The 15375-nt window shown below is 37.5% G+C and overlaps 1 long non-coding RNA gene and 2 other non-coding genes across 3 annotated transcripts in view; 2 read left to right on the forward strand and 1 right to left on the reverse strand.

Annotated features, from left to right (window-relative positions):
* The window catches only part of LOC138853510 (uncharacterized), a 211779-nt gene that overhangs the window by 165182 nt on the left and 31222 nt on the right, over positions 1 to 15375 (reverse strand). The gene's annotated exons all lie outside the window — the stretch shown is intronic.
* On the forward strand, positions 6340 to 6411 carry TRNAQ-CUG (transfer RNA glutamine (anticodon CUG)). Its single transcript has one exon. It is a non-coding gene; the product is annotated as a tRNA-Gln (tRNA).
* Positions 9961 to 10032, forward strand: TRNAQ-CUG (transfer RNA glutamine (anticodon CUG)). Its single transcript has one exon. It is a non-coding gene; the product is annotated as a tRNA-Gln (tRNA).

Raw genomic sequence — 15375 nt, forward strand, 5'->3', positions numbered from 1 at the left:
TGTCTGTAAAGTGTCAAGACCAAAGACGTTCATGCCCGCCGGCATTTCCTTCCCTAAATTACCACACATTACTAATAGTTGTTCATTATGTTCTGACTTCTATATATTCTGATACACTTAAGAGTTATGATTCCTTACTCTCTAATTATATATTAAGCAACGGTAATAAATCTTATTATAATTTAGATAATAAGCAAGCGATGTCTTGAATAGAGTAGCCGGCACCATAGGAAATTATCTGGCACCATCCTCCCAAATTACTTCCTATGGTCAGTGTGATACATCTACCTTAGTCATTCCTGACTATTATAAATTAACGTCAGACATAAACCTTCCACAATGCTACAGGGAGGTAATTCCACCCTGTCATAGGAACATAAAACGAAAGCCTGTTAAACGTTTCGCATTCTGGCTTGATTAATGATCTTTTCTTAGTCTCATAAATATGAAAGATAACAGGTAAATCTTACAAACTTCTAATTACATACAAAATACACTTTAATTTCCTGTATTTCATATACATATTTTCTTTTCAATTTAAGAGGCTTGATCAGAGACCAGACAGCGGGGGCGATGATCCCATGAACCATTAGAAGATATAACAGATATTCTCTTTCAGCCTAACAGATAAATAAAACTTGGTCAACTACTCGCACATTTAGATGGCGGATGTTAACTCTACAATATTTCCGGCAATTTCTTGGACAGGCAAAACAGAACCAAAATCAAAGTATAAAACCATGGCGGCCACTGCAAAATCGATAACAATATATAATTCGTTTTCAATTTCCTATAATCATGCACATTTAATATTGCCCCGAAAAGCCAGTTTTTAGATCTAGTGCATATTCATGGATTGCTTCTTTTACAAGTTCTATTTTTATCTAATTGTTTATTAATATTGATTTTAGTGATTCCTCAATATCTTTATCTGCTTATTAATGATGGTTTTAGTAATTCCACAGTATCTTTATCTAATTGTTTATTATTAGTTTTAGTGATTCACAGTATCTTTATCTAATTGTTTATTAATGATAGTTTTAGTAATTCCACAGTCATGTAATATTCTCTAGACTAATGTAAGAGTGTGTGTTTTGCATACCTTTCTATAAACTACTTCTTAGGTATTTGATATTAGAGTTTCAAGGTAATAATAAAAACGAAAGGCCTCTTTATGTAAGCTATACGTGAAAGTTATGATGATAACATGCAAGTGCTTGGCGTTATTATAAAGAAATCAAAGAATATGTTCAAGCTTTCGTAATACCAATCAGAAGACCACGCTGAGGTGCAACCACTCATCTTCTCCTCTAGTGTATAACTTGTACGTTTACTGCGCCATGATTACAAATACTGAACCAATCAATATCAAGAAAATAAATCCCTTGTTGACTTATTAATTTTTATTGTCACTAAAAAGCTTTTAATCCGTATGTGTCACTCGGCTCCCTTGTTAAAGTGTCAAAGAAATTCCACCTCCTGTGAAGTTTTGTTCGTAGAAATGACGGTCCCGGTTGGAAACCCTTGTCCCCTACCTTTCATGTCTTGGAGACTTCTCAGATATGCATGGATTTATAGAATAATGTTTTAAGGTCTATAACTTTTCACAAGGTGCCTAACCTAACCCAGACTAATTCCTTCAGTAAATATTCAGGAAATAACTCAACCTCTCCCTACAGATTAACATTGGGATTAAGTCACTCTGCTACTTAAAACAGACGGAGGAATAAAAATATGCAAGGTTAAAAATATTGAATAACCTGCATTCCTATCTATATAAGTTGTATACAGAAAACTATTTTGAAAAAATACTCTAGAGACTTAGAATTCACGGTCTCAAGAATACTGAGAGTAATTCGGTGGGATACCATTGTGATCTCAGACCAGTCTATAAAGGTCGCAAACAATTCCATTGGTCCTATTGTATAAAATATAGCTTTGACAATGTCTTTTAATAAGGACAGAGCTCACATTCTAACACTGAGTGTATCACATACCAGTGATATCCCACTGGTTGTCCTAATTCCTCCCAGGAAACTCGCTTGGTCCCAAAGACTATTCACATTTGAGTAACCTTCACCCTTGCTGCTTCTATCCTTGCTGAACACAGATATATCTGCGGCAGCATATCGAGGAAGCAATTTGGTTTCCATTTACCAAGACTCAGAGGGAAAGAACGCAAGGCACAAAGAGGTCTATAATATCACCAAGGGAAGCTTGGCTACAGCCGGCTAAACATTTTCTTTTACAGAGAGAGCGAGCGAGAGAAGAGAGACGGGGGAAAAGTGGAGAGGGTGGTAGCACAGGGTCAAACTGGATAAAGCTACCATAGCAAGAAAGTAAACACAAGAACAAGAGGGGACCACCACAGCACCGCCACTCCGCTACGACCCCCCACCCACGTGAGGCTCCAGCCCCGCTGACACGAACACCTGGAATCTGAGCCACGCTCCATACCTAAGAAAAGACAAACAAAAATACATGTGTACACAAACCCTCGCACACACACACACATGACAGGTAAAATTAACTATGGGTAAGAAATCGAGACAGTGAGAAACAGGAGACGTGTATCGAGAAGTGGAAATGGAGGTAGCAGAAACCATTAGGAGGCGGGACCAGGCGCTGTAACTTGGCCCCCACAAATACTACTTGGTAAAGTAAGTTAGATCACTTGCGGTCATTCAACCAGAGCTGGGTCCCTCGGTTTATAAATTCTTCCTCGAGAGATGCAAATTCTCTTTCTTTTCGTTAAGTATGTACTACGAATTTCTCTCCACCAGACAGTCTCTCTATGGTCGGAATTTTATGCAGCTGTAACTGGGAAAATTGGGATGTATATCTGCCGTAATATCGTACTGCCATTCCCAGTGTTCACAATATTTATAATGGAATTCATTCCAGACACCAGTTGAAAGTCAGCTCTCTATGCATAGAAATTGCCATTGCTTTCAAAGGGTAATGGAAGCACCGAGGGGCAACGTTCAGCACTGAGTTACAGATGTGAGCTTTCTAGTGCTTAATACTCATGATAAATTACATGCTAATTAAAATCGCACTGGAGATCTCCGAAGATATGCCCCCACCTCCACCTCCAAAAAAGTTTACTATAGTTACATTTATTATCTATGAACCCTAACTTACTCATCAGTGTAATCTAATAAGAACATAAGAAAGAAGGAACACTGCAGCAGGCCTACTGGCCCATGCGAGGCAGGTCCAATTCTCCCACCGGCTTAAGCCAGTGCCTTAACCTAGTCAAGTCAGTTACAATTACTTAAGGGAGGAGCACGGCATCTGACCTAGTAGCACAAGCCAGTCAGGTCCAACTCACACCCACACACACCCACTCATGCATTTATCTAACTTATTTTTAAAACTACACAACGTCTTAGCTTCTATGACTGTACTCAAGAGTTTGTTCCACTCATCCACAACTCTATTACCAAACCAGTGCTTTCCTATAACCTTCCTGAATCTGAATTATTCGAACTTAAAATCATTGCTGCGAGTCCTGTCTATGCTAGATATTTTTAGCACGCTGTTTACATCCCCTTTATTTATTCTTGTTTTCCACTTATACACCTCAATCATATCCTCCCTAATTCTACGCCTTTCCAGAGAGTGCAGATTCAGGGCCCCTCAGTCTGTCCTCATAGGGAAGATTTCTGATACATGGGATCAACTTTGTCATCCTCCTTTGTACGTTTTCCAGTGCATTTATATCCATTTTGTAATACGGTGACCAGAACTGTGCAGCATAATCTACATGAGGCCTAACCAAAGATATATAGAGCTGAAGAGCAACCTGAGGGCTTCTATCATTTATACTTCTTGATATGAAGCCAAGGATTCTGTTAGCTGTTTATTGCTAAACTTTACCCATACGACTGATTAATTTACCAAACCTATATAAGAATTTTCTTAACTTTAGTTAATTGTTCTCCTTGGCGAAGGGGTCAATCTCCAGGTGTCCCAGCGCAGTTACTGGAGTAAGGAATCTAGGTGTCACAAAAGGCACCCAGCTGGGTACCGGGTCAGAGCAGGGAAAGGGGCGAGTGCTTTCGATCCCCTTGCTCCTGTTCTCGGTAGATACCAACTTTTTCTTATCATATTCTTTTGTAGTGCAGCTGCCATCATAATATTAGGTTTCTGTCTATTCTTCAAGAATATAAAGAGAAAAATAACATGTTTTCTTATGAATGCTGTTGTTACTAATGTTGAGTGATTCGACGAGATACACTCGCATAACCGTGGCTCAAACATTTCCTAAGCAACCATTGTTATATAGTCCAGGACTAAATGAAATATGTCTATTTTTCATTTCTAACTTTAAAGGCAGAGACCTTTTTTTTATAGTGTAGTATAAGCATGCTGTTGTTAAATAAGGATACTAGTCAGTGGAATTATAACGGGTGTACTGTACGCCATAAGAAATGTTTCGACAGTTCCCAATTTGAGGCGCTAAAAGTATAGGACTGTATAAATGCGTTATCGTGGAACCTAGTGATGGAGACTGTAGGTTAGAGTACGTTAGGTTAAGTTACCACGGAAAAGTTATAAATATAAGACGATAAAACAGTCTGCTGCGCGAACAGAAAATGGACACCCAATGCGTTCAACTGCTCAAAAATCCGTCAAGAGTCACTCATTTGACTGTTTATACAACAGTGCCATGTTGTGGTTAACAGGACGGGCTGCATTATCGAACGTGCATGCGTGTGTGCATGTGTATGTGCGGGCTCCAAAGATCGTTATGAACAACTCTTATTAATTTCATCAAAAAATGTAAAGAATTCAACCATGCACAAGGTTATGAGTATTTAAAGTCTCTGCTCTACCAATCAGCTACGGTAGTTATATAAAAGCTATAATTATTACATGTAAGCTATGGTGGTCACATATAAGTTGTGATGGATATAAATTGTGGTAGTTACATATAGGCTATGCTGGTTACCATCAACAGCCTACCACCAACAGTGTTGTTGACTGGAGAGACAGAGGGAAAGAAAGAAGAAAAAAGAGAGGAAAGGGTGGAAAGCGAAAACAGAAGAGCCCTGTAGGATTATATACGATAATATAACCCAATAATGTAGTTCGAATTATTTCCATTGAGGTCCTTATCCAGGATGTGCCACACAAAATCCGACAGTTTCCTAGGTACATATTTAGTGATAAATGGATATCATCAGAAGGCTTATGAAGACTTGCCCATACATCTTTGTCCACCCGGAAATCGAACCCAGGTCATATCGGTTAGTAATTTTTGCCAACATAGGGGGATAAGTCTGTTGAGTGTACCTGGTAAAGTGTATGGTAGAGTTATAATTGAAAGAATTAAGAGTAAGACGGAGAATAGGATAGCAGATGAACAAGGAGGCTTTAGGAAAGGTAGGGGGTGTGTGGACCAGGTGTTTACAGTGAAACATATAAGTGAACAGTATTTAGATAAGGCTAAAGAGGTCTTTGTGGCATTTATGGATTTGGAAAAGGCGTATGACAGGGTGGATAGGGGGGCAATGTGGCAGATGTTGCAAGTGTATGGTGTAGGAGGTAGGTTACTGAAAGCAGTGAAGAGTTTTTACGAGGATAGTGAGGCTCAAGTTAGAGTATGTAGGAAAGAGGGAAATTTTTTCCCAGTAAAAGTAGGCCTTAGACAAGGATGTGTGATGTCACCGTGGTTGTTTAATATATTTATAGATGGGGTTGTAAGAGAAGTAAATGCGAGGGTCTTGGCAAGAGGCGTGGAGTTAAAAGATAAAGAATCACACACAAAGTGGGAGTTGTCACAGCTGCTCTTTGCTGATGACACTGTGCTCTTGGGAGATTCTGAAGAGAAGTTGCAGAGATTGGTGGATGAATTTGGTAGGGTGTGCAAAAGAAGAAAATTAAAGGTGAATACAGGAAAGAGTAAGGTTATGAGGATAACAAAAAGATTAGGTGATGAAAGATTGAATATCAGATTGGAGGGAGAGAGTATGGAGGAGGTGAACGTATTCAGATATTTGGGAGTGGACGTGTCAGCGGATGGGTCTATGAAAGATGAGGTGAATCATAGAATTGATGAGGGAAAAAGAGTGAGTGGTGCACTTAGGAGTCTGTGGAGACAGAGAACTTTGTCCTTGGAGGCAAAGAGGGGAATGTATGAGAGTATAGTTTTACCAACGCTCTTATATGGGTGTGAAGCGTGGGTGATGAATGTTGCAGCGAGGAGAAGGCTGGAGGCAGTGGAGATGTCATGTCTGAGGGCAATGTGTGGTGTGAATATAATGCAATTTTCAGCAATATGGTGTGGTTGCCAGCAATTAACAAATCCGATTTATGGGTTAAGAAGAACGTGGTCCCATGGTGTAATGGTTAGCACTTTGGACTCTGAATCCAACAATCCGAGTTCGAGTCTCGGTGGGACCTGGTTATTTACTACTTTTTGTCAAACGTAGTTTTAGTAAATATCCGTAATAAAAGGGACCTCAACTGGAGGAACTGGAGGAAATAAATTATTATATATAGGCAGAAGCTCTAAATCTGTAAGGGTCATCTAGCGCTTGATGACGTGGGAAACAATCAGGTTCGATCCAGGGAGAAGATAGATCCAATTTCATGCATCAACAGCCCCTCACCAACATCAAGGAATTTCCCTTCAGGTGAAAATATAACTTCTATTTCGTGACTGTCTCTTTGTAGTTATCCTACCTCTCACTATATATATATATATATATATATATATATATATATATATATATATATATATATATATATATATATATATATAAGCTATTAAATTTCACATGTTTTGCTACAGCATATTATGCAATATTCACTGGTTCTCTAAGATTAGCGTTCATCATATGTGGAAACACAATTTGCTGAACTTGACTTTTAAAAAAAGTAATTTATTTAAAATATCACACAAATTTTACAGAAGAAAAGGAGAAATAATTATCAATGTGCTGGTCTTTTCCTGCTCCAATCTTATCATCCACTTCCCTTACCCTTTTCCACACTGTCATCTAGTTCCCAATGAAGTCTTTATATTTCTTATAGTAAAACCTAACAACAAGGAAGTTGTGCGTGACAGCCAAGTAATCAGCGTTTGCGAATCTTTGGTGACACTCTCAGCAGATTGCTGTAAAATTAAGAAAGACAACGAACTACTAAGGAAACATCAGGTGATACTTTGATAACAGGTGTTGAATCACAGACTTGAAACTAAACAATAAAATAAAATTTGATAATGCTCTATTTAGAAGTCGAATAGTGTTTTACACTTTTAGTTGAAGGCTACTCCATATTCAGTATATACAGTGACGAGGCGGCTAAGAAGTATCAAACGAGGCAGGCAAGAAGTATCAAGTCGACAAAACGAAGCAGCCAAGATGTATCAAGTCACGAAAACGAGACAGCCAAGAAATAACAAGTCGCTAAAATGAGGCAGCCAAGAAGTATCAAGTCGCTCCAATGAGGCAGCCAAGAAGTATCAAGTCGCTAAAAGGAGGCAGCCAAGAAGTATCAAGTCACTAAAACAAGGCAGCCAAGAAGTCGCTATAACGAGGTTGCCAAGAAGTATCACATCGAGTCGCTACTTCCGATGACAAGTGTCGAGGTACAGACAAGAAGTGATGGGTTATATCGTTATGCAAACATTCAGCATAATAAATGACTCGACAACTTGCAAACAACAGAGCAGGAAATAGCCATGTCATCAAATTCACTATAATACCTTGCCTTGCTAGCATGGTCGTTCCCCAGCTCACGTTAGTTGAATACCGGATATGCTGAAGCCAACGTGGGAGGAATGGACTAACTTCACACATTGCATGAAAAGTCGTCTGTCCTAGAGATAAGAGTACTGGTTGCAAAGTTACCAATATTAGGGTGGTTGTTTAAGGTGTTACCAACACTAGTAGGATTGTTAATGTTACTAGGTGCACTGCAACTACCAATTCGAGGGTTGTTTAAGATCTTACCAACACCCTCCGGGAGTTGGTAAGATCTTGAAGTCACTGGGTTTATCGTTGCCAACATAGATAATGTTCCTAGGTACAGTGCACTGCTAGCAACACCAGAAGGGTTGTTAAAGGCTCAACTGTTACCAATACCAGAAGGGTATTGCAGACACTGACACAGTAGGAGAAAAAAAAGAGAGGCTGCAGCCGCGTGTTATAACACAGTCCAGGTCCTCAAAGCCACACTAGTGAGCTAACCTAAGATTATGACTTGCACAGGATAAATATTCCACCACAATATCGTACAGCCGGCACCAGAATTAGTATATTGAACTGTTAACGGCACCAATATGATCTTGTTGAACTATTACCAACACCACCAACACCGTGTTGCTGATACCATCACCAGCAGGACTGATGAACTGTTACCTACGGCAGCACGAGGTGAACTTTTACCTGCATAATCATGAGTTGAACTGTTACCAACCTAACACAAGTATGAAACGAACTATTGTTAACACCTCACCAACTCGAGCATGAGATAAACGATGACAAACCCAACACCAGGATGAATAAGTTGAACAATTATCAACACAAACAATTCTGATCAACTGTGACCGACATTAGCATGATTGTAATGTACTAACACTAGCACAGATGAAGTCCCATAAATATCATTACTATTTCTGTATTATAATCACTCCGAAGCAGGCAAACTGCCGCTATCATTAACTATTTTGTAGAGTTGGTAAGTAAACTAGTGTGTGTCCACCTTCTACGTTGAAGGGATCGTGATCAAGGAAATTGGAGCAATCAACCCTTTCCTCGGATCAAACCTAATTGTCTCCTATTCCCCAGGCATTATATTGTTTAGCCTGATACCATTCAGTCAACTACAAGCAGTCGCGGCAGCGATGATCCACGGAACCATTCACAGGTATTTAAGGGATAAACCAGGTAACACTATGCAGCTCATTAAAAATGTGGAAAACATACAAGATGTTTAATTGCTTAAAATATTTTACTTGTTTTACAATGACACAACCACTAGGATGTTATTTTTAAGAAATAGAGCATTACGACGTAATCTTCATGACATTAGAAAAAGGCGTTGCCTTTCATAATATATATATACCAATTAATAATCTATTCTCCAATCTCCCACCCCTCAAAAACATTGTGAATAGTATTTTTATTCAACAGATCAACAAAGGTCACATAGCAAAATAGTTAACCTGGAACCAGCAAATCGAGTTCAAATCCCTGAAGGACTTTCTTGTTTACAATTCTAGGTTTATGCACAGCAATATAAAGTTTATGTGCAAACACGTGTGTAAATATCGTAAACAAAAGAATCTAACTTTATACTGAAGTTTAGGCTTCGCGAATTCTCACTAATGAAACTGACGACTTATTAAGGTCCTAACCCCTCAAGAGAGGTTTCTTGACGCTGATGAGGAGCTCTTGATGTAGGGAATTGGATCTGTGCTCCAGCTCCCTGAATTAAGTCTGAATACCTTCCATCCCTTCCCCACCGGAATTGTATAATCCTACGGGTTTAGCGCTTCCCCATTATAATAATAAGGTCTCAAATAACAAACTTATTTTTCCAGAGCGGGCACTGACTGAGGCCTCGATCACTATGGCAAGGAAAACCCTCACATCTTAGCACGGGTAAGCCAGTGGTCGCTACTGCCTGACCCACAACAGGACCAAGTGTCCCTAAATATAACTTGCTGTCCCCACCATAGGGCCGACACTACTGAGCGTGCCAACTTACGACAAAGACAAGTCCCAGGTAATTATTCCATGCCGAAAACAACTAATTTAAATCTTTGATTTCATGGTGCAAAATACTAATATTAGAAATAGTAAATTGCGACCCTAATGAACATAATCTAAGGTATGAATGTTGTATATTTATAATGTAAGAATCTATGATCATTCTACACATCAAAGCAGCTGTAAACATGCAGCTGACCAGAGAAGGATAATTTTTTCATGTTGGATCCATGGTCCCATGGTGTAATGGTTAGCACTTTGGACTCTGAATCCAACAATCCGAGTTCGAGTCTCGGTGGGACCTGACTGTTTAATCTTACGCATTTAAACAGGAATCCAAAAGGAATCAAGAACCATCTCCATTACCAAGATCCCTAAGTGATATCTTTTCATCCATCATATATTTTAAAAGGTTTGTAAGGCACGATCTTCCTTCCCTTTAGCAATTTTTTTGATGCTCAACAACTCTTTACCATATATCTTTCCTTACTATGTGAATGCGTACTTTGTGAATGCCTTCTTTTCATATATATTTAAACACTATACCAAATATTATGTGCTTTACAAATGTATGTATATATATATATATATATATATATATATTTATATATTTATATATATATATATTTATATATATTATATATATATTTATATATTTATATATATATATATAAAGTTGAGAAAGTAGTATCAAGCAAGTCCATGGTCGACAGGAATATAATTGAATCTTGTTTCATAAAAAGCAGTTTTGACAATAATATGAATATTTCCTTTGGTTTATATAAATTAGATCCATTTATAATTAATAGAATTTGGGAAGAATATAATAATACACTGGACAAATAATTTTTAAATTTTCTTGGGTAGAATAGTTTGTGGGGCGAGTTGTGCAAAGGACCTATCCAAGTTGGGTCGGCGCGCGTCAGGTGTTTAACCGTTGTGGGATCTGATAGTGAGGTGCTGGCCTGACCCCTTATATAGCTTCCTTGTATGCTTTACTTTCATAGTTCCTTGATAATGTGAGTAGTCACGAAAGCGCTTGGAATTTCTCTATTTTTTCAGAGTGGTTGTTTTGCATATTCCGAAATCACCTGTTTACCGTGGTCTTATTGCATATATATATATATATATATATATATATATATATATATATATATATATATATATATATATATATATATATATATATATATATATATATATATATATATATATATATATATATATATATATATATATATATATATATATATATATATTTAAACACTATATCAAATACTGTGTTTAATGTAGTCACACTTGAAACTACAAACCGGATAATAACAACCTGCCTACTAAACCACAAACTTCCTTTAGGTGCGAACCTCGTACAATTTTCCAGACCGAGTACTTGACACTGACAAAGGTGGTGGGGGGTGACAGGGTTCGTTCAATACTGCAGAATACTGGCCCCACTGTACTGTAAAATAAAAGTGTAAACCACATGATCAGTGATACATTCTTAGCACTTCCTTTTGCTAGTACGGTTCCACTGTCTCAAACTAAAGTCTACAAATATATAATCTGTAATCATTCACAAACTGCTGTGCTTACTATGAGCTTTTCGCAAAATCTGTATCACTTGTATACATTTTATGAAAATAAATTATTACGGTTGGAAACATTAGGACGTGTTTCTTTAAGATACCTGTTGTCCAATGTTCACACATCTGTAAAATGGGTACCTGGGTGTTAGTCGACTGGTGTGGGTTGCATCCTGGGACAAAATGACCTAATTTGCGAGAAATGCTCTGCATAACAATGGGCTTTATATACAGTAGTATGTCACTGATGTCAGCAAGGCCTGTATACCTTGTACATGTACTTGAGTTTTCTCGATAAGTGTTGTGCAAATTTCTTTCGTTTTCAAAACCTTTGCAAGTTTATGCACAGGTTACAAATTGTGATTACGAAATAACTTAAATAACTTAGATCAAGATTATATAATACTCGACATTTTTCACTGACTTCATCCTCATGATCACGTAGGCCAGTCAGCTAACAAGACAGAGAAGCAAATTAAGGTCGGACACAATGCGATTAGTTGATATTTTAAGTGGAGTGGATCCATAGTACGGGTTCTCCAGCTTGTCTTACCACAGAGCGGGTCATCACATGACCAGCGTCAAGAGATATTATTCGGGAAGATCCAACTACTACCACCAGATTGTAGGTGGAATGGTATGTGAATACTGATATGTAGGAATAAAATGAGATTATTCTGATGCAGAATGAAAAAAAAAATTAGCTTGATTTACGAGCTTTTTCAGAGACTTGAAAAAATTTGTTTCGTTAAAATTTTCTCATTTTATACCACCACGAGAGATGTGACAATAACTTATCATTTTAATAACGTTATTGTAATACGCGATTCCCAATGTCAATTCCTGACAGCTTCTCGTAAGCTTACAAATACCATTATTTATCTGAAGTTAATTTAGGTTACAAGAACCTATAAAACATGTGTTTAACTAAAAATAAGCAAATTCACATCTGGCAATGACTACGTGGTTACTAAGTAGCCCGGTCACTATTGGTACGAGAATGGGTTGAACACAAACCTGGTCAGGGCTATATTGGTGCTAACCCAGCTCACGGTGAAACAAACACATTCTAACAAGCGGAGTGGTGCACAGGTTCCACAACTTTATACTACTAAAATACACGTATTTAAATTACTTTGAGGGAGCCAAACATATATATGTCGTGCCGAATAGGTAAGACTGGTCAATTAACAACAACTCATTTAAAATTAAGTCCTTTCTAAAGATATATTTTTTTCATGTATGTTAACGTAAAAATTAATAATCTTGTACCAAAAGTGCCTTAGAAAACTTACCTAACCTTATTATAACAAGGGCAATTTAATTTAGCCTACTCCAACTAAATATATTTTAGATAAGCTTACAATAATTTAATAATAAACAAATACAATGAAATATTTTTCGTTCAGTTCAGAATGTTTTTTGCAAAATTATTACATACACAAATTTTCGCTTGCCTTATTCGGCAAGAAGAGCGTTACTATTTAAGCCTTTTCAGCACGATATATATATATATATATATATATATATATATATATATATATATATATATATATATATATATATATATATATATATATATATAGGGAGGTACCACCTCTAGAACTGGAATTGGGACCCTCATCCTCAGAGAAAAGAATAAACTTACTTCAGGGAAAAGTCGAGATTCTCCCTGGAGCGTTTGAATATTCTCTTCTACCACTCCCTATATTCTATGTAAACTTCATTTATAAAGAAAATGCATTAACAAAGATGCAACAGAAAATGAGAACAACATAAATAACATCTCAGACACTTCATCCAACTTCCCGGCGGTGGGCCGCGTGCCCAGAATGGTGCAGGCATTTCCCCTCTCGATCGCAACACTGAGTTTCTGAAAGATGAAGCTGGCCGCTCTGTGGTCCTTGATATATATATATATATATATATATATATATATATATATATATATATATATATATATATATATATATATATATATATATATATATATATATTATTTTATTAACACATCGGCCGTCTCGCACCAAGGTAGGGTTACCCGAAAAAGAAAAAACTTTCATTATTCACTCCATCACTGTCCTGCCAGAGGCGCGCTTCCACAGCTATAAAACTGCATCATTAACAGCCCTCCTTCAGAGTGCAGACACTATACTTCCCATCTCCAGGACTCAAGTCCGGCCTGCCGGTGAAATAAGATCACAGTATACAGGTGATATCCCAATATGTAGAATAACCACTGTGAAAAAATAGTAAAATTCCAAGCGCTTTCGTGATTTCTCACATTATCAAGGAACTTGATATATGTAGTATTCAAAAGATAGGTATATATAGCTTCCTTTGGGCGGCAGTTAAAAGATTACAGGTCACAAAAAAATATTAACACTTTTTGTAATAAATAAATTATATCCATAACATACGTACGTTGGATTACGTGCGGCCAGCAGTAACAGCCTGGTTGATCAGGCCCTGATACACCATGAGGCCTGGTCACAGACCGGGCCGCGGGGGCGTTGACCCCCGGAACTCTCTCCATAAAAGGGATATCACTATAGTTAGTGTTACATTATTTGAAATAGTTTACACAAAAAAAAAAAATAATATTTTAATTGTGGCTACAAAGGGAGCGGACGCGTATGACCGGAAGCTGTCATTGTGCACTGCTAAGGCTCTCACCATTGTTTTGACAGCGAATAAAATCAACTTATTGGAAAAAATAAATGTCAACTTCAAGTCGCTCTTTATGATGCGTCAGGTGCAAAAATACAATGTCTTGCTATAGTTTGGTTCTAGTTTAGCAAAAGCTCTTTTTCTGCAAACCTTCCTTCAACTAAATTATTCCTATAGCTCCTCAAATTTAAGGCACATAAAGTATAAAAATCTCATTACTATGGCAGAAACAAATCAACAATTAACCTACCAAAATGCGGTTTCGTTTTATCTGCAATTTATGGGTAAGTTGTAAAAAGTACAGCCTTTAACTAACTTTGTTTCCTACACAAGATTTATTTAATCACACATCGTAAGAGAAAACAGTGTAGGTAGAATTGTTTGTACGAATGCTGCCAAATGCATATACATAAAATAAAAGAAAATTATGCGAAAAATGGCTCAATTGCAGCCGTATATCCACAAAGGCATGAGCAGTAATCGACATCTCAGCAGTTATACCATATTAGGAGATCCGTTGAAGTATTATGATGCATAATATAGACACTTGTACATGAACACTACTGATGTGTAAAGATAGATTATTTTGTTAAATCACAAGTGATTACAAATTATGCTGGGAATAATTCAGTGAATTGTTAAATGAGACCATGCGTCACTCTTCTCTTACTTAGTCATCGGAAGTGACAAGGCGAGAACAGCCCTCCTGATTGGGAGCTTCAGCCCCCCCCCAAAAAAAAATCACTCAGCCCCCAAAACCCTCCTAATAAAAACAGTAAAAACAGCGCTGTGGAACTATTTAATGTTAGTGAAGAAAGGGAGAGAGCGGTTTCATGCACTGGGCGGGGTAGTATAACATCTCGTATGAGTGAGGATGAGCCAGATGTGTTGGGTGAGCGCATTAAACAGTGGGTAGACTGAGAGGAAGGGGTGGGGGTAAAGCAACTGGGATATTTTGGATCAAGACATCTTTAAAGCAGTTGGAGATATAATTTGGCATGGTTGTTGTATTTGTTCAATATATGCATGAAAGGGGGGGGGGAATCCTAGTTCCTTTGTACAAGGCGAAAAGAGGATAAAAGAGAGTGAAAGAATTACTGGGTCTATAAGCCTATTGAGTACACTAGGTAAAGTGGACAGTAGTTATTATACAAAGAATTGACTGTAAGACAAAGCAGGATTGCAGAGGTAAGGACCTTTTTGTTGCATTATGGATTTAGAAAAGGCATACGACAGGGTGGATAGAGGAGGAATGTGGTAGATGATGCAAATGTATGGAATAGGTGGTAGGTTACTAAAAGCAGTAATTATTTTTCAGTGAGAGTAGGCTTTACACAAGTATGGCTGTTTAACACATTTTTAGATGGGGCTGTAAAAGAAGCGAACGCTATATT

This window comes from Cherax quadricarinatus, chromosome 32 (genome assembly GCF_038502225.1).
Source record: "Cherax quadricarinatus isolate ZL_2023a chromosome 32, ASM3850222v1, whole genome shotgun sequence".
Taxonomy (NCBI): Eukaryota; Metazoa; Arthropoda; class Malacostraca; order Decapoda; family Parastacidae; genus Cherax; species Cherax quadricarinatus.